Source organism: Triturus cristatus, chromosome 4_1 (genome assembly GCF_964204655.1).
Source record: "Triturus cristatus chromosome 4_1, aTriCri1.1, whole genome shotgun sequence".
Lineage (NCBI taxonomy): Eukaryota > Metazoa > Chordata > Amphibia > Caudata > Salamandridae > Triturus > Triturus cristatus.
This window is the reverse complement of record NC_140585.1, coordinates 294,285,664-294,307,151: the sequence shown is the minus strand read 5'-3', so window position 1 is coordinate 294,307,151 and position 21,488 is coordinate 294,285,664. Positions and strand designations below refer to the sequence as shown.

Below are 21,488 nucleotides of genomic sequence, written 5' to 3'. Positions count from 1 at the left end.
AGATGCTGGGTTGGAGCAGGAGCAGGTTTGAGGGTCGACAGGCCAGAGGCTCCAACGTTTGGGAGTTGCACAGCCCTCAGTCTTTTCATGTTTCGCTCAAAGAGTGAAGGGCCCTGTAATTTCTCCTTCTCATTCACATATGAAAAGAATGAGGGCTAATCAAAAAATGAATTAGAGCTGGACGTAGAAATGCAGCAGAAGGGCCAGCAAGCGCATTTCTAAGTTGCTCTATGAAGGATGCTTTTGTACTTGACAGATCAGTTTAATCCTACAGGTGCTCTAAAAGGAAGAATGCATTTGAGTCATCCTTGCTGAAAATCACACAGCCATTTATTCTAGGTTGCACTGAGTTTTCAGTCCTCTCCGCCTGCTAGCTTGTTGTTGCAATATGTCTCAATTCTGGAGAATTGTCTGCTATGCTGAAATGCGTGGCCCAGTTCAAATGTTCATCATATTTCCTGGAAAAATATCAAAAGGAAAACAAAGATTTGGTTTTGGGAAAATAATTTATTACACCTTGTAAAAATCAAAACTTTCACATTTGAGTCAAAAAAGAGAGGCTAGGTCTCACTATTTTGCTCAGGCTGTTTCACACTTACTGCTCACAGGTGCTGTCCTGCTACCAATGGGCATGGAAGCATTTGGCCTGCTCTGTTTCCAGCCTGGGTCGGTGCACCTCTTGTTACACAACCTGAAATTCTAGAGCTCCCTCTAGAACATCATATTGATGCCCAATGCAGCATGGACACCTGATCAACACAGCTGAGTGCAGCCCAGAACCCCTGAGCTCAAGCAATCCACAAGCCTCTGCCTCCCAAGTAACTAGGACAACAGGCACACGCCACCTTGCCCAGCAAACACTGCAGCTGTCCTAATGATGAAATGCATTCCATAAGTAAGGATAATGATAAAGTAAGGTGGAATGAATTGATGGTTTACCAACCATGTTTCAAGAAAATCAATTTCACTATCCTTCAAAGAAAGGAAAAAAATGTCTTATCAAGAAGCAGTGTGAATATGGGAAGGGCCTTTAAAAAAGATGTGGAGTTTCCTAAAGTAAAAAAGAGGGTTGAACTGATTGAAGGGAGAGAGGAAGTAGGGTCGGAAAGATTGTGACGGGGAAGTGAATACAACATAAATACTAGTATTTAGAGAGTGAGAGACAGGTAGAGGGACAGAAGGGAAAGGAGAGTGAGAGTGAGAGAGAAGAGCCAGGTTAGGGCTGAGTTTCTCTTTATCTGCCAGTGACTCCCTGTAGAAGCTTGCCGGCACAATTTAGGCTGTCCTGTAGGCATCCCTTGTTATGCCGAGCCAGCCAATATTGAGAAAAATAGCATGGGTCACAATGATGGAACTCGTCTGCAACATCGGAAGTTTTAAAGTAGTATGGAGTGGGAGGGCTAGAAGAGTTACCATAAAGAATGAATACACGTCATTCTGTTCTCTAGCCTCAACAGCTGCAAGAGAGGAACTCCTGCTGGCCAAGAAGACCAATGTCAGTTCAGCTTGAACAGGTGAAAGCATGCCTGATTCTGCAAAGGTATGAGATTACACTTTTGCGTCAGAGGTGGTCAGGGGCTATTGCACATTAGGAAACCGTTTATTGAGCTCCAGTTGGATTACTCTATCTTCTACCACCTCAAAATCAGCTGCTCATGCAGTGTTCTATACCGATGAGCTATTTTGGTCCTCCCTGCCCCTTCCAGCTAGTGGGTCCCCTGACTAGGGAAAGTGATTCGAACAGATTTGCATATCTTTTCATAGGAGACTTCTTTACTTATTTTATACTGTGCCAAATCAAGGTAGATTGAGTAATGATCTTGACAGACCTATATTGGAGAACTGCAGTGTGAGAAAGTGGCTCTGTATATACTGTTCCCAAATAGGTACAGGGTGTACAGAGTCCACAGTCCCCAGAGGTTTGGCAGAGGCTAAAGTTAGATATAACCTTACTCTCTAAAGTGGTAGCTTGGTCGAGCAGTAAGGCAGTATCAGAGGACAGTGTAAAGCATTTGTTGCACACACTCAGTCAGCAAATGGTCTCACACACTCAATAACTGAACTCTAGGCCAATGGTTTAGCTACAAAAAATATATGCTTGTTTTATTTTAGAACCAACAATAGGTATTAAAATATACTTTCTCAGAATGAGATGCTTTATATAAATACTTTTGCAATATGCAATTGACTTTTGTAGAAAGTTACAAGTGGTTGCAATAGGCAACAACATTTTAAACACAATAATGCATTGAGCTCAATGGAAGTTTCAAGTTATTTGCAACAGATTACTTTTAGGATTACTTTTGGATTTCCAGGACTGGATCCTAGATTCAGTCCTGGGTCAGTACTTGGAATCAAGTGATAAAAGTCGACTTAATTACTGTGATGATTTTTAGACAATATTTTGCTATTTTAAAAGTTGACAGAAAATATTTCATAGAAAACAGTCTAAGATTCCCTATGGCAGAAAATTCAGGTTGCAGGTATAGTATGTTCTCGTTACTTTTGTAATCCAGTACTGGGTGCCTAGACTCAGTACTGGGACCTTTATCTAAAACAGGTAAGTAATTACGTTTTCAGAAATTATACGATTTTTAAAGAATATTTAAAGTTTGCAGAAATTGACACTTAGAAGAAATTTCACAGAAAAACAGTCAATGATTTCCTATGGGAGAAAATTGGGTTACTGGTAAGTACAGTTGTAAGTATTTTTCAGAGTCAGTGCTGGGCACCAAGATCCAGCACTGGGAGCTCACCTAATAGCAGGTGAGTATTTTCGTTTTCGTTACTCGGCTGATTTTTGGTGAATATTTTAAGTTTTGAAAAGTCCACACTTGGAAGAAATTTCAGGAAAAACCAGTCAATGTTACCCTATGGAGAAGATTGAGTTATCGGTTTAAAGGTAAGTATTCGACTGGCAGAGTTAAGGTTCTGGGCATAGACTCAGGCGTCTCCCAGGGTCAGGTAGGTACAGTTGGTTCACCCTCAGCGGCACAAGGGCGGCCGGGTGCAGAGAGAGTTAGACCCAATGTTATCCTATGAGAGGTAGGGGGGCCTTGGTTGGTGGCTGCTGACTAGCAGGCCACGTGGCTGTGGGAGCTGGGCTCCTGGTCACTTATCCAGGGCAAGTGGGGAAGTAGATAGATGTAGAGGTTGCACTGCCAGGGCCACTCGGACGGTTGGGTGCAGGGTGCTTTTGAGCATTCGGGCGCTCAATTGATTTGAATGGGAAATCTCTGGTTTAGAAAAAGACTGCAAGCTCGGGGACGAAGATTCTTCAGGTGCCACCACCACTTCGAGAGGTAAGTTGGGTAGTTGGAGGATAGGTAGGTACCCCGGGATTGGGCACAGGGGGCCGCGGAGCGCCGGGTGCAGGGGTACCTTTTGGTGTCGGGAAATCTTACCCTCTGTTGATCGCGGTTGGGGGGGCACCTGGTTCTGAGGCTGCAGGCTTCTTCAGGAGTGTCGAGGGAGGTCCTTGGGTGCCGGACTCGGGGTCACAGTCGCCGTGGGGTCGTCCTTGTGGTCTTTGTTCACTCTGGCACAGGCCAGGCTTGGTGGGTGCAGAGTGTGAAGGGTTCGCGGTTCCGGGCTGCTGCCAGGGATTAGAAGTAGATTTGAGTAGAGCCTCTACTCATGGGAGTCCCAGGGGTTTAGAGTCAAAAGGTAGCCAGGTCCTCCAGGGTTTGTGAGGTTGCTGGCCACAAGAGATGCCGGGTTGGAGCAGGAGCAGGTTCGAGGGTCGACAGGCCAGAGGCTCCAACGTTTGGGAGTTGCACAGCCCTCAGTCTTTTCATGTTTCGCTCAAAGAGTGAAGGGCCCTGTAATTTCTCCTTCTCATTCACATATGAAAAGTATGAGGGCTAATCAAAAAATGAATTAGAGCTGGACGTAGAAATGCAGCAGAAGGGCCAGCAAGCGCATTTCTAAGTTGCTCTATGAAGGATGCTTTTGTACTTGACAGATCAGTTTAATCCTACAGGTGCTCTAAAAGGAAGAATGCATTTGAGTCATCCTTGCTGAAAATCACACAGCCATTTATTCTAGGTTGCACTGAGTTTTCAGTCCTCTCCGCCTGCTAGCTTGTTGTTGCAATATGTCTCAATTCTGGAGAATTGTCTGCTATGCTGAAATGCGTGGCCCAGTTCAAATGTTCATCATATTTCCTGGAAAAATATCAAAAGGAAAACAAAGATTTGGTTTTGGGAAAATAATTTATTACACCTTGTAAAAATCAAAACTTTCACATTTGAGTCAAAAAAGACAGGCTAGGTCTCACTATTTTGCTCAGGCTGTTTCACACGTACTGCTCACAGGTGCTGTCCTGCTACCAATGGGCATGGAAGCATTTGGCCTGCTCTGTTTCCAGCCTGGGTCGGTGCACCTCTCGTTACACAACCTGAAATTCTAGAGCTCCCTCTAGAACACCATATTGATGCCCAATGCAGCATGGACACCTGATCAACACAGCTGAGTGCAGCCCAGAACCCCTGAGCTCAAGCAATCCACAAGCCTCTGCCTCCCAAGTAACTAGGACAACAGGCACACGCCACCTTGCCCGGCAAACACTGCAGCTGTCCTAATGACGAAATGCATTCCATAAGTAAGGATAATGATAAAGTAAGGTGGAATGAATTGATGGTTTACCAACCATGTTTCAAGAAAATCAATTTCACTATCCTTCAAAGAAAGGAAAAAAATGTCTTATCAAGAAGCAGTGTGAATATGGGAAGGGCCTTTAAAAAAGATGTGGAGTTTCCTAAAGTAAAAAAGAGGGTTGAACTGATTGAAGGGAGAGAGGAAGTAGGGTCGGAAAGATTGTGACGGGGAAGTGAATACAACATAAATACTAGTATTTAGAGAGTGAGAGACAGGTAGAGGGACAGAAGGGAAAGGAGAGTGAGAGTGAGAGAGAAGAGCCAGGTTAGGGCTGAGTTTCTCTTTATCTGCCAGTGACTCCCTGTAGAAGCTTGCCGGCACAATTTAGGCTGTCCTGTAGGCATCCCTTGTTATGCCGAGCCAGCCAATATTGAGAAAAATAGCATGGGTCACAATGATGGAACTCGTCTGCAACATCGGAAGTTTTAAAGTAGTATGGAGTGGGAGGGCTAGAAGAGTTACCATAAAGAATGAATACACGTCATTCTGTTCTCTAGCCTCAACAGCTGCAAGAGAGGAACTCCTGCTGGCCAAGAAGACCAATGTCAGTTCAGCTTGAACAGGTGAAAGCATGCCTGATTCTGCAAAGGTATGAGATTACACTTTTGCGTCAGAGGTGGTCAGGGGCTATTGCACATTAGGAAACCGTTTATTGAGGTCCAGTTGGATTACTCTATCTTCTACCACCTCAAAATCAGCTGCTCATGCAGTGTTCTATACCGATGAGCTATTTTGGTCCTCCCTGCCCCTTCCAGCTAGTGGGTCCCCTGACTAGGGAAAGTGATTCGAACAGATTTGCATATCTTTTCATAGGAGACTTCTTTACTTATTTTATACTGTGCCAAATCAAGGTAGATTGAGTAATGATCTTGACAGACCTATATTGGAGAACTGCAGTGTGAGAAAGTGGCTCTGTATATATTGTTCCCAAATAGGTACAGGGTGTACAGAGTCCACAGTCCCCAGAGGTTTGGCAGAGGCTAAAGTTAGATATAACCTTACTCTCTAAAGTGGTAGCTTGGTCGAGCAGTAAGGCAGTATCAGAGGACAGTGTAAAGCATTTGTTGCACACACTCAGTCAGCAAATGGTCTCACACACTCAATAACTGAACTCTAGGCCAATGGTTTATCTACAAAAAATATATGCTTGTTTTATTTTAGAACCAACAATAGGTATTAAAATATACTTTCTCAGAATGAGATGCTTTATATAAATACTTTTGCAATATGCAATTGACTTTTGTAGAAAGTTACAAGTGGTTGCAATAGGCAACAACATTTTAAACACAATAATGCATTGAGCTCAATGGAAGTTTCAAGTTATTTGCAACAGATTACTTTTAGGATTACTTTTGGATTTCCAGGACGGGATCCTAGATTCAGTCCTGGGTCAGTACTTGGAATCAAGTGATAAAAGTCGACTTAATTACTGTGATGATTTTTAGACAATATTTTGCTATTTTAAAAGTTGACAGAAAATATTTCATAGAAAACAGTCTAAGATTCCCTATGGCAGAAAATTCAAGTTGCAGGTATAGTATGTTCTCGTTACTTTTGTAATCCAGTTCTGGGTGCCTAGACTCAGTACTGGGACCTTTATCCAAAACAGGTAAGTAATTACGTTTTCAGAAATTTTACGATTTTTAAAGAATATTTAAAGTTTGCAGAAATTGACACTTAGAAGAAATTTCACAGAAAAACAGTCAATGATTTCCTATAGGAGAAAATTGGGTTACTGGTAAGTACAGTTGTAAGTATTTTTCAGAGTCAGTGCTGGGCACCAAGATCCAGCACTGGGAGCTCACCTAATAGCAGGTGAGTATTTTCGTTTTCGTTACTCGGCTGATTTTTGGTGAATATTTTAAGTTTTGAAAAGTCCACACTTGGAAGAAATTTCAGGAAAAACCAGTCAATGTTACCCTATGGAGAAGATTGAGTTATCGGTTTAAAGGTAAGTATTCGACTGGCAGAGTTAAGGTTCTGGGCATAGACTCAGGCGTCTCCCAGGGTCAGGTAGGTACAGTTGGTTCACCCTCAGCGGCACAAGGGCGGCCGGGTGCAGAGAGAGTTAGGCCCAATGTTATCCTATGAGAGGTAGGGGGGTCTTGGTTGGTGGCTGCTGACTAGCAGGCCACGTGGCTGTGGGAGCTGGGCTCCTGGTCACTTATCCAGGGCAAGTGGGGAAGTAGATAGATGTAGAGGTTGCACTGCCAGGGCCACTCGGACGGCTGGGTGCAGGGTGCTTTTGAGCATTCGGGCGCTCAATTGATTTGAATGGGAAATCTCTGGTTTAGAAAAAGACTGCAAGCTCGGGGACGAAGATTCTTCAGGTGCCACCACCACTTCGAGAGGTAAGTTGGGTAGTTGGAGGATAGGTAGGTACCCCGGGATTGGGCACAGGGGGCCGCGGAGCGCCGGGTGCAGGGGTACCTTTTGGTGTCGGGAAATCTTACCCTCTGTTGATCGCGGTTGGGGGGGCACCTGGTTCTGAGGCTGCAGGCTTCTTCAGGAGTGTCGAGGGAGGTCCTTGGGTGCCGGATTCGGGGTCACAGTCGCCGTGGGGTCGTCTTTGTGGTCTTTGTTCACTCTGGCACAGGCCAGGCTTGGTGGGTGCAGAGTGTGAAGGGTTCGCGGTTCCGGGCTGCTGCCAGGGATTAGAAGTAGATTTGAGTAGAGCCTCTACTCATGGGAGTCCCAGGGGTTTAGAGTCAAAAGGTAGCCAGGTCCTCCAGGGTTTGTGAGGTTGCTGGCCACAAGAGATGCCGGGTTGGAGCAGGAGCAGGTTCGAGGGTCGACAGGCCAGAGGCTCCAACGTTTGGGAGTTGCACAGCCCTCAGTCTTTTCATGTTTCGCTCAAAGAGTGAAGGGCCCTGTAATTTCTCCTTCTCATTCACATATGAAAAGAATGAGGGCTAATCAAAAAATGAATTAGAGCTGGAAGTAGAAATGCAGCAGAAGGGCCAGCAAGCGCATTTCTAAGTTGCTCTATGAAGGATGCTTTTGTACTTGACAGATCAGTTTAATCCTACAGGTGCTCTAAAAGGAAGAATGCATTTGAGTCATCCTTGCTGAAAATCACACAGCCATTTATTCTAGGTTGCACTGAGTTTTCAGTCCTCTCCGCCTGCTAGCTTGTTGTTGCAATATGTCTCAATTCTGGAGAATTGTCTGCTATGCTGAAATGCGTGGCCCAGTTCAAATGTTCATCATATTTCCTGGAAAAATATCAAAAGGAAAACAAAGATTTGGTTTTGGGAAAATAATTTATTACACCTTGTAAAAATCAAAACTTTCACATTTGAGTCAAAAAAGACAGGCTAGGTCTCACTATTTTGCTCAGGCTGTTTTACACGTACTGCTCACAGGTGCTGTCCTGCTACCAATGGGCATGGAAGCTTTGGCCTGCTCTGTTTCCAGCCTGGGTCGGTGCACCTCTCGTTACACAACCTGAAATTCTAGAGCTCCCTCTAGAACACCATATTGATGCCCAATGCAGCATGGACACCTGATCAACACAGCTGAGTGCAGCCCAGAACCCCTGAGCTCAAGCAATCCACAAGCCTCTGCCTCCCAAGTAACTAGGACAACAGGCACACGCCACCTTGCCCGGCAAACACTGCAGCTGTCCTAATGATGAAATGCATTCCATAAGTAAGGATAATGATAAAGTAAGGTGGAATGAATTGATGGTTTACCAACCATGTTTCAAGAAAATCAATTTCACTATCCTTCAAAGAAAGGAAAAAAATGTCTTATCAAGAAGCAGTGTGAATATGGGAAGGGCCTTTAAAAAAGATGTGGAGTTTCCTAAAGTAAAAAAGAGGGTTGAACTGATTGAAGGGAGAGAGGAAGTAGGGTCGGAAAGATTGTGACGGGGAAGTGAATACAACATAAATACTAGTATTTAGAGAGTGAGAGACAGGTAGAGGGACAGAAGGGAAAGGAGAGTGAGAGTGAGAGAGAAGAGCCAGGTTAGGGCTGAGTTTCTCTTTATCTGCCAGTGACTCCCTGTAGAAGCTTGCCGGCACAATTTAGGGTGTCCTGTAGGCATCCCTTGTTATGCCGAGCCAGCCAATATTGAGAAAAATAGCATGGGTCACAATGATGGAACTCGTCTGCAACATCGGAAGTTTTAAAGTAGTATGGAGTGGGAGGGCTAGAAGAGTTACCATAAAGAATGAATACACGTCATTCTGTTCTCTAGCCTCAACAGCTGCAAGAGAGGAACTCCTGCTGGCCAAGAAGACCAATGTCAGTTCAGCTTGAACAGGTGAAAGCATGCCTGATTCTGCAAAGGTATGAGATTACACTTTTGCGTCAGAGGTGGTCAGGGGCTATTGCACATTAGGAAACCGTTTATTGAGGTCCAGTTGGATTACTCTATCTTCTACCACCTCAAAATCAGCTGCTCATGCAGTGTTCTATACCGATGAGCTATTTTGGTCCTCCCTGCCCCTTCCAGCTAGTGGGTCCCCTGACTAGGGAAAGTGATTCGAACAGATTTGCATATCTTTTCATAGGAGACTTCTTTACTTATTTTATACTGTGCCAAATCAAGGTAGATTGAGTAATGATCTTGACAGACCTATATTGGAGAACTGCAGTGTGAGAAAGTGGCTCTGTATATACTGTTCCCAAATAGGTACAGGGTGTACAGAGTCCACAGTCCCCAGAGGTTTGGCAGAGGCTAAAGTTAGATATAACCTTACTCTCTAAAGTGGTAGCTTGGTCGAGCAGTAAGGCAGTATCAGAGGACAGTGTAAAGCATTTGTTGCACACACTCAGTCAGCAAATGGTCTCACACACTCAATAACTGAACTCTAGGCCTATGGTTTATCTACAAAAAATATATGCTTGTTTTATTTTAGAACCAACAATAGGTATTAAAATATACTTTCTCAGAATGAGATGCTTTATATAAATACTTTTGCAATATGCAATTGACTTTTGTAGAAAGTTACAAGTGGTTGCAATAGGCAACAACATTTTAAACACAATAATGCATTGAGCTCAATGAAAGTTTCAAGTTATTTGCAACAGATTACTTTTAGGATTACTTTTGGATTTCCAGGACTGGATCCTAGATTCAGTCCTGGGTCAGTACTTGGAATCAAGTGATAAAAGTCGACTTAATTACTGTGATGATTTTTAGACAATATTTTGCTATTTTAAAAGTTGACAGAAAATATTTCATAGAAAACAGTCTAAGATTCCCTATGGCAGAAAATTCAAGTTGCAGGTATAGTATGTTCTCGTTACTTTTGTAATCCAGTACTGGGTGCCTAGACTCAGTACTGGGACCTTTATCCAAAACAGGTAAGAAATTACGTTTTCAGAAATTATACGATTTTTAAAGAATATTTAAAGTTTGCAGAAATTGACACTTAGAAGAAATTTCACAGAAAAACAGTCAATGATTTCCTATGGGAGAAAATTGGGTTACTGGTAAGTACAGTTGTAAGTATTTTTCAGAGTCAGTGCTGGGCACCAAGATCCAGCACTGGGAGCTCACCTAATAGCAGGTGAGTATTTTCGTTTTCGTTACTCGGCTGATTTTTGGTGAATATTTTAAGTTTTGAAAAGTCCACACTTGGAAGAAATTTCAGGAAAAACCAGTCAATGTTACCCTATGGAGAAGATTGAGTTATCGGTTTAAAGGTAAGTACTCGACTGGCAGAGTTAAGGTTCTGGGCATAGACTCAGGCGTCTCCCAGGGTCAGGTAGGTACAGTTGGTTCACCCTCAGCGGCACAAGGGCGGCCGGGTGCAGAGAGAGTTAGGCCCAATGTTATCCTATGAGAGGTAGGGGGGCCTTGGTTAGTGGCTGCTGACTAGCAGGCCACGTGGTTGTGGGAGCTGGGCTCCTGGTCACTTATCCAGGGCAAGTGGGGAAGTAGATAGATGTAGAGGTTGCACTGCCAGGGCCACTCGGACGGCTGGGTGCAGGGTGCTTTTGAGCATTCGGGCGCTCAATTGATTTGAATGGGAAATCTCTGGTTTAGAAAAAGACTGCAAGCTCGGGGACGAAGATTCTTCAGGTGCCACCACCACTTCGAGAGGTAAGTTGGGTAGTTGGAGGATAGGTAGGTACCCCGGGATTGGGCACAGGGGGCCGCGGAGCGCCGGGTGCAGGGGTACCTTTTGGTGTCGGGAAATCTTACCCTCTGTTGATCGCGGTTGGGGGGGCACCTGGTTCTGAGGCTGCAGGCTTCTTCAGGAGTGTTGAGGGAGGTCCTTGGGTGCCGGACTCGGGGTCACAGTCGCCGTGGGGTCGTCCTTGTGGTCTTTGTTCACTCTGGCACAGGCCAGGCTTGGTGGGTGCAGAGTGTGAAGGGTTCGCGGTTCCGGGCTGCCGCCAGGGATTAGAAGTAGATTTGAGTAGAGCCTCTACTCATGGGAGTCCCAGGGGTTTAGAGTCAAAAGGTAGCCAGGTCCTCCAGGGTTTGTGAGGTTGCTGGCCACAAGAGATGCCGGGTTGGAGCAGGAGCAGGTTCGAGGGTCGACAGGCCAGAGGCTCCAACGTTTGGGAGTTGCACAGCCCTCAGTCTTTTCATGTTTCGCTCAAAGATTGAAGGGCCCTGTAATTTCTCCTTCTCATTCACATATGAAAAGAATGAGGGCTAATCAAAAAATGAATTAGAGCTGGACGTAGAAATGCAGCAGAAGGGCCAGCAAGCGCATTTCTAAGTTGCTCTATGAAGGATGCTTTTGTACTTGACAGATCAGTTTAATCCTACAGGTGCTCTAAAAGGAAGAATGCATTTGAGTCATCCTTGCTGAAAATCACACAGCCATTTATTCTAGGTTGCACTGAGTTTTCAGTCCTCTCCGCCTGCTAGCTTGTTGTTGCAATATGTCTCAATTCTGGAGAATTGTCTGCTATGCTGAAATGCGTGGCCCAGTTCAAATGTTCATCATATTTCCTGGAAAAATATCAAAAGGAAAACAAAGATTTGGTTTTGGGAAAATAATTTATTACACCTTGTAAAAATCAAAACTTTCACATTTGAGTCAAAAAAGACAGGCTAGGTCTCACTATTTTGCTCAGGCTGTTTTACACGTACTGCTCACAGGTGCTGTCCTGCTACCAATGGGCATGGAAGCTTTGGCCTGCTCTGTTTCCAGCCTGGGTCGGTGCACCTCTCGTTACACAACCTGAAATTCTAGAGCTCCCTCTAGAACACCATATTGATGCCCAATGCAGCATGGACACCTGATCAACACAGCTGAGTGCAGCCCAGAACCCCTGAGCTCAAGCAATCCACAAGCCTCTGCCTCCCAAGTAACTAGGACAACAGGCACACGCCACCTTGCCCGGCAAACACTGCAGCTGTCCTAATGATGAAATGCATTCCATAAGTAAGGATAATGATAAAGTAAGGTGGAATGAATTGATGGTTTACCAACCATGTTTCAAGAAAATCAATTTCACTATCCTTCAAAGAAAGGAAAAAAATGTCTTATCAAGAAGCAGTGTGAATATGGGAAGGGCCTTTAAAAAAGATGTGGAGTTTCCTAAAGTAAAAAAGAGGGTTGAACTGATTGAAGGGAGAGAGGAAGTAGGGTCGGAAAGATTGTGACGGGGAAGTGAATACAACATAAATACTAGTATTTAGAGAGTGAGAGACAGGTAGAGGGACAGAAGGGAAAGGAGAGTGAGAGTGAGAGAGAAGAGCCAGGTTAGGGCTGAGTTTCTCTTTATCTGCCAGTGACTCCCTGTAGAAGCTTGCCGGCACAATTTAGGGTGTCCTGTAGGCATCCCTTGTTATGCCGAGCCAGCCAATATTGAGAAAAATAGCATGGGTCACAATGATGGAACTCGTCTGCAACATCGGAAGTTTTAAAGTAGTATGGAGTGGGAGGGCTAGAAGAGTTACCATAAAGAATGAATACACGTCATTCTGTTCTCTAGCCTCAACAGCTGCAAGAGAGGAACTCCTGCTGGCCAAGAAGACCAATGTCAGTTCAGCTTGAACAGGTGAAAGCATGCCTGATTCTGCAAAGGTATGAGATTACACTTTTGCGTCAGAGGTGGTCAGGGGCTATTGCACATTAGGAAACCGTTTATTGAGGTCCAGTTGGATTACTCTATCTTCTACCACCTCAAAATCAGCTGCTCATGCAGTGTTCTATACCGATGAGCTATTTTGGTCCTCCCTGCCCCTTCCAGCTAGTGGGTCCCCTGACTAGGGAAAGTGATTCGAACAGATTTGCATATCTTTTCATAGGAGACTTCTTTACTTATTTTATACTGTGCCAAATCAAGGTAGATTGAGTAATGATCTTGACAGACCTATATTGGAGAACTGCAGTGTGAGAAAGTGGCTCTGTATATACTGTTCCCAAATAGGTACAGGGTGTACAGAGTCCACAGTCCCCAGAGGTTTGGCAGAGGCTAAAGTTAGATATAACCTTACTCTCTAAAGTGGTAGCTTGGTCGAGCAGTAAGGCAGTATCAGAGGACAGTGTAAAGCATTTGTTGCACACACTCAGTCAGCAAATGGTCTCACACACTCAATAACTGAACTCTAGGCCTATGGTTTATCTACAAAAAATATATGCTTGTTTTATTTTAGAACCAACAATAGGTATTAAAATATACTTTCTCAGAATGAGATGCTTTATATAAATACTTTTGCAATATGCAATTGACTTTTGTAGAAAGTTACAAGTGGTTGCAATAGGCAACAACATTTTAAACACAATAATGCATTGAGCTCAATGAAAGTTTCAAGTTATTTGCAACAGATTACTTTTAGGATTACTTTTGGATTTCCAGGACTGGATCCTAGATTCAGTCCTGGGTCAGTACTTGGAATCAAGTGATAAAAGTCGACTTAATTACTGTGATGATTTTTAGACAATATTTTGCTATTTTAAAAGTTGACAGAAAATATTTCATAGAAAACAGTCTAAGATTCCCTATGGCAGAAAATTCAAGTTGCAGGTATAGTATGTTCTCGTTACTTTTGTAATCCAGTACTGGGTGCCTAGACTCAGTACTGGGACCTTTATCCAAAACAGGTAAGAAATTACGTTTTCAGAAATTATACGATTTTTAAAGAATATTTAAAGTTTGCAGAAATTGACACTTAGAAGAAATTTCACAGAAAAACAGTCAATGATTTCCTATGGGAGAAAATTGGGTTACTGGTAAGTACAGTTGTAAGTATTTTTCAGAGTCAGTGCTGGGCACCAAGATCCAGCACTGGGAGCTCACCTAATAGCAGGTGAGTATTTTCGTTTTCGTTACTCGGCTGATTTTTGGTGAATATTTTAAGTTTTGAAAAGTCCACACTTGGAAGAAATTTCAGGAAAAACCAGTCAATGTTACCCTATGGAGAAGATTGAGTTATCGGTTTAAAGGTAAGTACTCGACTGGCAGAGTTAAGGTTCTGGGCATAGACTCAGGCGTCTCCCAGGGTCAGGTAGGTACAGTTGGTTCACCCTCAGCGGCACAAGGGCGGCCGGGTGCAGAGAGAGTTAGGCCCAATGTTATCCTATGAGAGGTAGGGGGGCCTTGGTTAGTGGCTGCTGACTAGCAGGCCACGTGGTTGTGGGAGCTGGGCTCCTGGTCACTTATCCAGGGCAAGTGGGGAAGTAGATAGATGTAGAGGTTGCACTGCCAGGGCCACTCGGACGGCTGGGTGCAGGGTGCTTTTGAGCATTCGGGCGCTCAATTGATTTGAATGGGAAATCTCTGGTTTAGAAAAAGACTGCAAGCTCGGGGACGAAGATTCTTCAGGTGCCACCACCACTTCGAGAGGTAAGTTGGGTAGTTGGAGGATAGGTAGGTACCCCGGGATTGGGCACAGGGGGCCGCGGAGCGCCGGGTGCAGGGGTACCTTTTGGTGTCGGGAAATCTTACCCTCTGTTGATCGCGGTTGGGGGGGCACCTGGTTCTGAGGCTGCAGGCTTCTTCAGGAGTGTTGAGGGAGGTCCTTGGGTGCCGGACTCGGGGTCACAGTCGCCGTGGGGTCGTCCTTGTGGTCTTTGTTCACTCTGGCACAGGCCAGGCTTGGTGGGTGCAGAGTGTGAAGGGTTCGCGGTTCCGGGCTGCCGCCAGGGATTAGAAGTAGATTTGAGTAGAGCCTCTACTCATGGGAGTCCCAGGGGTTTAGAGTCAAAAGGTAGCCAGGTCCTCCAGGGTTTGTGAGGTTGCTGGCCACAAGAGATGCCGGGTTGGAGCAGGAGCAGGTTCGAGGGTCGACAGGCCAGAGGCTCCAACGTTTGGGAGTTGCACAGCCCTCAGTCTTTTCATGTTTCGCTCAAAGATTGAAGGGCCCTGTAATTTCTCCTTCTCATTCACATATGAAAAGAATGAGGGCTAATCAAAAAATGAATTAGAGCTGGACGTAGAAATGCAGCAGAAGGGCCAGCAAGCGCATTTCTAAGTTGCTCTATGAAGGATGCTTTTGTACTTGACAGATCAGTTTAATCCTACAGGTGCTCTAAAAGGAAGAATGCATTTGAGTCATCCTTGCTGAAAATCACACAGCCATTTATTCTAGGTTGCACTGAGTTTTCAGTCCTCTCCGCCTGCTAGCTTGTTGTTGCAATATGTCTCAATTCTGGAGAATTGTCTGCTATGCTGAAATGCGTGGCCCAGTTCAAATGTTCATCATATTTCCTGGAAAAATATCAAAAGGAAAACAAAGATTTGGTTTTGGGAAAATAATTTATTACACCTTGTAAAAATCAAAACTTTCACATTTGAGTCAAAAAAGACAGGCTAGGTCTCACTATTTTGCTCAGGCTGTTTTACACGTACTGCTCACAGGTGCTGTCCTGCTACCAATGGGCATGGAAGCTTTGGCCTGCTCTGTTTCCAGCCTGGGTCGGTGCACCTCTCGTTACACAACCTGAAATTCTAGAGCTCCCTCTAGAACACCATATTGATGCCCAATGCAGCATGGACACCTGATCAACACAGCTGAGTGCAGCCCAGAACCCCTGAGCTCAAGCAATCCACAAGCCTCTGCCTCCCAAGTAACTAGGACAACAGGCACACGCCACCTTGCCCGGCAAACACTGCAGCTGTCCTAATGATGAAATGCATTCCATAAGTAAGGATAATGATAAAGTAAGGTGGAATGAATTGATCGTTTACCAACCATGTTTCAAGAAAATCAATTTCACTATCCTTCAAAGAAAGGAAAAAAATGTCTTATCAAGAAGCAGTGTGAATATGGGAAGGGCCTTTAAAAAAGATGTGGAGTTTCCTAAAGTAAAAAAGAGGGTTGAACTGATTGAAGGGAGAGAGGAAGTAGGGTCGGAAAGATTGTGACGGGGAAGTGAATACAACATAAATACTAGTATTTAGAGAGTGAGAGACAGGTAGAGGGACAGAAGGGAAAGGAGAGTGAGAGTGAGAGAGAAGAGCCAGGTTAGGGCTGAGTTTCTCTTTATCTGCCAGTGACTCCCTGTAGAAGCTTGCCGGCACAATTTAGGGTGTCCTGTAGGCATCCCTTGTTATGCCGAGCCAGCCAATATTGAGAAAAATAGCATGGGTCACAATGATGGAACTCGTCTGCAACATCGGAAGTTTTAAAGTAGTATGGAGTGGGAGGGCTAGAAGAGTTACCATAAAGAATGAATACACGTCATTCTGTTCTCTAGCCTCAACAGCTGCAAGAGAGGAACTCCTGCTGGCCAAGAAGACCAATGTCAGTTCAGCTTGAACAGGTGAAAGCATGCCTGATTCTGCAAAGGTATGAGATTACACTTTTGCGTCAGAGGTGGTCAGGGGCTATTGCACATTAGGAAACCGTTTATTGAGGTCCAGTTGGATTACTCTATCTTCTACCACCTCAAAATCAGCTGCTCATGCAGTGTTCTATACCGATGAGCTATTTTGGTCCTCCCTGCCCCTTCCAGCTAGTGGGTCCCCTGACTAGGGAAAGTGATTCGAACAGATTTGCATATCTTTTCATAGGAGACTTCTTTACTTATTTTATACTGTGCCAAATCAAGGTAGATTGAGTAATGATCTTGACAGACCTATATTGGAGAACTGCAGTGTGAGAAAGTGGCTCTGTATATACTGTTCCCAAATAGGTACAGGGTGTACAGAGTCCACAGTCCCCAGAGGTTTGGCAGAGGCTAAAGTTAGATATAACCTTACTCTCTAAAGTGGTAGCTTGGTCGAGCAGTAAGGCAGTATCAGAGGACAGTGTAAAGCATTTGTTGCACACACTCAGTCAGCAAATGGTCTCACACACTCAATAACTGAACTCTAGGCCTATGGTTTATCTACAAAAAATATATGCTTGTTTTATTTTAGAACCAACAATAGGTATTAAAATATACTTTCTCAGAATGAGATGCTTTATATAAATACTTTTGCAATATGCAATTGACTTTTGTAGAAAGTTACAAGTGGTTGCAATAGGCAACAACATTTTAAACACAATAATGCATTGAGCTCAATGAAAGTTTCAAGTTATTTGCAACAGATTACTTTTAGGATTACTTTTGGATTTCCAGGACTGGATCCTAGATTCAGTCCTGGGTCAGTACTTGGAATCAAGTGATAAAAGTCGACTTAATTACTGTGATGATTTTTAGACAATATTTTGCTATTTTAAAAGTTGACAGAAAATATTTCATAGAAAACAGTCTAAGATTCCCTATGGCAGAAAATTCAAGTTGCAGGTATAGTATGTTCTCGTTACTTTTGTAATCCAGTACTGGGTGCCTAGACTCAGTACTGGGACCTTTATCCAAAACAGGTAAGTAATTACGTTTTCAGAAATTATACGATTTTTAAAGAATATTTAAAGTTTGCAGAAATTGACACTTAGAAGAAATTTCACAGAAAAACAGTCAATGATTTCCTATGGGAGAAAATTGGGTTACTGGTAAGTACAGTTGTAAGTATTTTTCAGAGTCAGTGCTGGGCACCAAGATCCAGCACTGGGAGCTCACCTAATAGCAGGTGAGTATTTTCGTTTTCGTTACTCGGCTGATTTTTGGTGAATATTTTAAGTTTTGAAAAGTCCACACTTGGAAGAAATTTCAGGAAAAACCAGTCAATGTTACCCTATGGAGAAGATTGAGTTATCGGTTTAAAGGTAAGTACTCGACTGGCAGAGTTAAGGTTCTGGGCATAGACTCAGGCGTCTCCCAGGGTCAGGTAGGTACAGTTGGTTCACCCTCAGCGGCACAAGGGCGGCCGGGTGCAGAGAGAGTTAGGCCCAATGTTATCCTATGAGAGGTAGGGGGGCCTTGGTTGGTGGCTGCTGACTAGCAGGCCACGTGGTTGTGGGAGCTGGGCTCCTGGTCACTTATCCAGGGCAAGTGGGGAAGTAGATAGATGTAGAGGTTGCACTGCCAGGGCCACTCGGACGGCTGGGTGCAGGGTGCTTTTGAGCATTCGGGCGCTCAATTGATTTGAATGGGAAATCTCTGGTTTAGAAAAAGACTGCAAGCTCGGGGACGAAGATTCTTCAGGTGCCACCACCACTTCGAGAGGTAAGTTGGGTAGTTGGAGGATAGGTAGGTACCCCGGGATTGGGCACAGGGGGCCGCGGAGCGCCGGGTGCAGGGGTACCTTTTGGTGTCGGGAAATCTTACCCTCTGTTGATCGCGGTTGGGGGGGCACCTGGTTCTGAGGCTGCAGGCTTCTTCAGGAGTGTTGAGGGAGGTCCTTGGGTGCCGGACTCGGGGTCACAGTCGCCGTGGGGTCGTCCTTGTGGTCTTTGTTCACTCTGGCACAGGCCAGGCTTGGTGGGTGCAGAGTGTGAAGGGTTCGCGGTTCCGGGCTGCCGCCAGGGATTAGAAGTAGATTTGAGTAGAGCCTCTACTCATGGGAGTCCCAGGGGTTTAGAGTCAAAAGGTAGCCAGGTCCTCCAGGGTTTGTGAGGTTGCTGGCCACAAGAGATGCCGGGTTGGAGCAGGAGCAGGTTCGAGGGTCGACAGGCCAGAGGCTCCAACGTTTGGGAGTTGCACAGCCCTCAGTCTTTTCATGTTTCGCTCAAAGAGTGAAGGGCCCTGTAATTTCTCCTTCTCATTCACATATGAAAAGAATGAGGGCTAATCAAAAAATGAATTAGAGCTGGACGTAGAAATGCAGCAGAAGGGCCAGCAAGCGCATTTCTAAGTTGCTCTATGAAGGATGCTTTTGTACTTGACAGATCAGTTTAATCCTACAGGTGCTCTAAAAGGAAGAATGCATTTGAGTCATCCTTGCTGAAAATCACACAGCCATTTATTCTAGGTTGCACTGAGTTTTCAGTCCTCTCCGCCTGCTAGCTTGTTGTTGCAATATGTCTCAATTCTGGAGAATTGTCTGCTATGCTGAAATGCGTGGCCCAGTTCAAATGTTCATCATATTTCCTGGAAAAATATCAAAAGGAAAACAAAGATTTGGTTTTGGGAAAATAATTTATTACACCTTGTAAAAATCAAAACTTTCACATTTGAGTCAAAAAAGAGAGGCTAGGTCTCACTATTTTGCTCAGGCTGTTTCACACGTACTGCTCACAGGTGCTGTCCTGCTACCAATGGGCATGGAAGCATTTGGCCTGCTCTGTTTCCAGCCTGGGTCGGTGCACCTCTCGTTACACAACCTGAAATTCTAGAGCTCCCTCTAGAACACCATATTGATGCCCAATGCAGCATGGACACCTGATCAACACAGCTGAGTGCAGCCCAGAACCCCTGAGCTCAAGCAATCCACAAGCCTCTGCCTCCCAAGTAACTAGGACAACAGGCACACGCCACCTTGCCCGGCAAACACTGCAGCTGTCCTAATGATGAAATGCATTCCATAAGTAAGGATAATGATAAAGTAAGGTGGAATGAATTGATGGTTTACCAACCATGTTTCAAGAAAATCAATTTCACTATCCTTCAAAGAAAGGAAAAAAATGTCTTATCAAGAAGCAGTGTGAATATGGGAAGGGCCTTTAAAAAAGATGTGGAGTTTCCTAAAGTAAAAAAGAGGGTTGAACTGATTGAAGGGAGAGAGGAAGTAGGGTCGGAAAGATTGTGACGGGGAAGTGAATACAACATAAATACTAGTATTTAGAGAGTGAGAGACAGGTAGAGGGACAGAAGGGAAAGGAGAGTGAGAGTGAGAGAGAAGAGCCAGGTTAGGGCTGAGTTTCTCTTTATCTGCCAGTGACTCCCTGTAGAAGCTTGCCGGCACAATTTAGGCTGTCCTGTAGGCATCCCTTGTTATGCCGAGCCAGCCAATATTGAGAAAAATAGCATGGGTCACAATGATGGAACTCGTCTGCAACATCGGAAGTTTTAAAGTAGTATGGAGTGGGAGGGCTAGAAGAGTTACCATAAAGAATGAATACACGTCATTCTGTTCTCTAGCCTCAACAGCTGCAAGAGAGGAACTCCTGCTGGCCAAGAAGACCAATGTCAGTTCAGCTTGAACAGGTGAAAGCATGCCTGATTCTGCAAAGGTATGAGATTACACTTTTGCGTCAGAGGTGGTCAGGGGCTATTGCACATTAGGAAACCGTTTATTGAGGTCCAGTTGGATTACTCTATCTTCTACCACCTCAAAATCAGCTGCTCATGCAGTGTTCTATACCGATGAGCTATTTTGGTCCTCCCTGCCCCTTCCAGCTAGTGGGTCCCCTGACTAGGGAAAGTGATTCGAACAGATTTGCATATCTTTTCATAGGAGACTTCTTTACTTATTTTATACTGTGCCAAATCAAGGTAGATTGAGTAATGATCTTGACAGACCTATATTGGAGAACTGCAGTGTGAGAAAGTGGCTCTGTATATATTGTTCCCAAATAGGTACAGGGTGTACAGAGTCCACAGTCCCCAGAGGTTTGGCAGAGGCTAAAGTTAGATATAACCTTACTCTCTAAAGTGGTAGCTTGGTCGAGCAGTAAGGCAGTATCAGAGGACAGTGTAAAGCATTTGTTGCACACACTCAGTCAGCAAATGGTCTCACACACTCAATAACTGAACTCTAGGCCAATGGTTTATCTACAAAAAATATATGCTTGTTTTATTTTAGAACCAACAATAGGTATTAAAATATACTTTCTCAGAATGAGATGCTTTATATAAATACTTTTGCAATATGCAATTGACTTTTGTAGAAAGTTACAAGTGGTTGCAATAGGCAACAACATTTTAAACACAATAATGCATTGAGCTCAATGGAAGTTTCAAGTTATTTGCAACAGATTACTTTTAGGATTACTTTTGGATTTCCAGGACGGGATCCTAGATTCAGTCCTGGGTCAGTACTTGGAATCAAGTGATAAAAGTCGACTTAATTACTGTGATGATTTTTAGACAATATTTTGCTATTTTAAAAGTTGACAGAAAATATTTCATAGAAAACAGTCTAAGATTCCCTATGGCAGAAAATTCAAGTTGCAGGTATAGTATGTTCTCGTTACTTTTGTAATCCAGTTCTGGGTGCCTAGACTCAGTACTGGGACCTTTATCCAAAACAGGTAAGTAATTACGTTTTCAGAAATTATACGATTTTTAAAGAATATTTAAAGTTTGCAGAAATTGACACTTAGAAGAAATTTCACAGAAAAACAGTCAATGATTTCCTATGGGAGAAAATTGGGTTACTGGTAAGTACAGTTGTAAGTATTTTTCAGAGTCAGTGCTGGGCACCAAGATCCAGCACTGGGAGCTCACCTAATAGCAGGTGAGTATTTTCGTTTTCGTTACTCGGCTGATTTTTGGTGAATATTTTAAGTTTTGAAAAGTCCACACTTGGAAGAAATTTCAGGAAAAACCAGTCAATGTTACCCTATGGAGAAGATTGAGTTATCGGTTTAAAGGTAAGTATTCGATTGGCAGAGTTAAGGTTCTGGGCATAGACTCAGGCGT

The 21,488-nt window shown here is 44.1% G+C and overlaps 6 non-coding genes across 6 annotated transcripts; all 6 read right to left on the bottom strand.

Moving 5' to 3' along the window:
* Positions 1-554: 554 nt before the first annotated feature.
* LOC146854473 (signal recognition particle RNA) lies at positions 555-855 on the bottom strand. Its single transcript, XR_014959263.1, has one exon.
* A 3,407-nt stretch (positions 856-4,262) lies between these two features.
* Positions 4,263-4,563, bottom strand: LOC146854472 (signal recognition particle RNA). Its single transcript, XR_014981698.1, has one exon.
* A 3,407-nt stretch (positions 4,564-7,970) lies between these two features.
* Positions 7,971-8,270, bottom strand: LOC146854471 (signal recognition particle RNA). The gene has a single exon (XR_014959292.1).
* A 3,407-nt stretch (positions 8,271-11,677) lies between these two features.
* LOC146854470 (signal recognition particle RNA) lies at positions 11,678-11,977 on the bottom strand. The gene has a single exon (XR_014959291.1).
* A 3,407-nt stretch (positions 11,978-15,384) lies between these two features.
* On the bottom strand, positions 15,385-15,684 carry LOC146854469 (signal recognition particle RNA). The gene has a single exon (XR_014959290.1).
* A 3,407-nt stretch (positions 15,685-19,091) lies between these two features.
* Positions 19,092-19,392, bottom strand: LOC146854468 (signal recognition particle RNA). Its single transcript, XR_014981606.1, has one exon.
* Positions 19,393-21,488: the final 2,096 nt, after the last annotated feature.